Genomic DNA, 2,117 nt, shown 5'->3' on the forward strand with positions numbered 1-2,117 from the left:
CTTTCAGACAGTAACTCGTCACTGGGGACTACTTCTTCCATGTTATCTATTCCTGTTAGCCATAATCCTCTTGCCACTTGCTTTTCTACCTTGCTTGGAGGTTATAGCCCGGAAAGCTTGAAGTCCAACTTCATAAACACACTGGTTTCACAGCAGATGGTTGTGGATTTGATGCCTGGAGTTGGTTAAGAGTCAATTATTTCGTTTAAAAGGCTACCTTACTAGATATGCCAAACCAGCTCCTACTCCAGCAACACCTGCAAAAGCCAGCAGCGCATTTCTGATGCCGCCTTCTAGGTCCTCTGGAAGGATTCCACAAACCCATCCCATCCTCTTTGTTTGACTAGCCAGTCTCGTTTTGTTCCTAGGAGAACATCTGTGATGTTTTGGTTCAATGCAGCTTTCTTGGTTTATACTCTTAAAGTGGCTACAAAGGCACCAAAAGAAATAAGAGTCACAATCCTGCCCGTTTGTTACTCCGTCACTACAAACATGAACCATCACTTGAGACCAAGATTTGGCGTTGTCTTCATTTTTGGTGTTCAGTTTCCGAAGCACACCTAGGAAGGCATTCTCCTTCCTGCACACCGTCCTGACCCGCTGGCCCATTGGCTTTGGTCCTTGGCGCTGTAGCCTGTTCCCTAAGGTTCTGAGGGATAATCTCCAGGGACTGCAGGGGGCGGAGTCCAGGGCAGTGAGCCACCTGCACCGGGGCCAGTACTGGCCTCCCCGACCAGCTCCAGCAAGGGCAGGGCGGCCGGCTGCTTCCTGAGAGGCTCCGGCTCCTACCTCTCCAGCTCCTCTTCGGGGCGACATGACAGCCTCGACTGCCAGAGCTTCCATATCTTCCGTTTCTTTCGGCAGCAACACCCGGCTGATGATGGGCGAGGACAGCCACCTCACAGGGGTCGCCGTGACGTCGTCCAATGGGCGAGGGGCGAGGGAGGGCCAAAGGACGCACGACCCTCCCAGCATCCCTTGCGAGAGCGGCTTGGGGGATAGCGCCAGTGCTCCAGCCAATCATCGTGACGCTTCCCCTCCCCCTGACTCTCGCGGGCAGCGGCCTCCTTCCCGCAGTCCGAAGCCCTTTTCCTGAAGGCGAGGCAAGGCTGCGCTGCCGCCACAGGCCCCCAACTTGCCCGCCCCCCAGTAGAGGTTGAGTCCGCTGAATGCATTTCTTTTCAGTCCAAACATCTCAAGCCTACGCAGCTGTTACCTGGCTGAGAAAACGGGGGAGGCACCTACTCCTTACTGGAAGGAAGCGGATGTAAGAAGTCCATTAATTGTTTTCTGATTGTTGAACCAACCTTGCATACCTAGGTCATGTTTTACAATTCTTTTCATGAATTGTTAGATTCAATATGCTAATATTTTGTTGAAGGATTTTGCATCTGTGTTCATAATGGACTATAGTTTTCTTTTCCCCCCCTGTAATGTCTTTGTCTGGTTTTGCTTTTTAGGTTAATGCTGGTCTCATTGAGTGAGCCAGAAAGTATCCCCTCTTGTGTCCATCTTCTGGAAGATATTATAGTGAATTGGAATAAATTTTTCATTAATTGTTTAGTAGAGTTCATTTAGTGAACTCATTCGGGTCTGCTGCTCTCTGTCTTGAAAAGTTATTAATTATTGATTCAATTTCCCTAATATAAGCCTATTCAGACGTCTGTCTTTTCTTATATGGGTTTTGGAAGACCATGTTTTCCAAGTGATTAGTCCATCTTATTTTGGTTATAAACTTGGGGACATATAGTTATTCATAATATTATTATATTATCTGAATGTCCATGAAATCTAATAATTTCTATATTTCATTTCTCATAATAATGATTTTGTGTCATCATAGTTATTTTAATTTTCCTGTCAGATAATGTCAGACTTCCTTAATATCCAAATCTTGTTCATATATTTGCGTTGTCTTTTGAGACTGATTTTTTCTTGCCTTTTAGCATGCCTTGTCATGTTTTGTTCAAAGTAGGACATACTGCAATGAGCAAAAGGAACAGTATATAGGTCTTAGTGTGAGTTTTTATGATAATCGTGCTAGCAGTTGTGCTGTGTTAAATGCTTGCTGTAATTACGTTTCAGAGGTTTCAATGTCCCTCTGCTGCCCTTGTTTT

The 2,117-nt window shown here is 45.9% G+C and overlaps 1 pseudogene across 1 annotated transcript; it reads right to left on the reverse strand.

Annotated features, from left to right (window-relative positions):
• Positions 1-213: 213 nt before the first annotated feature.
• On the reverse strand, positions 214-1,024 carry LOC308246864 (induced myeloid leukemia cell differentiation protein Mcl-1 homolog; annotated as a pseudogene). Its single transcript has one exon. The product of its transcript is annotated as an induced myeloid leukemia cell differentiation protein Mcl-1 homolog (transcript).
• Between the last annotated feature and the right edge of the window lie 1,093 nt (positions 1,025-2,117).

Source organism: Plecotus auritus (assembly GCF_963455305.1).
Source record: "Plecotus auritus genome assembly, chromosome: 4".
NCBI lineage: Eukaryota > Metazoa > Chordata > Mammalia > Chiroptera > Vespertilionidae > Plecotus > Plecotus auritus.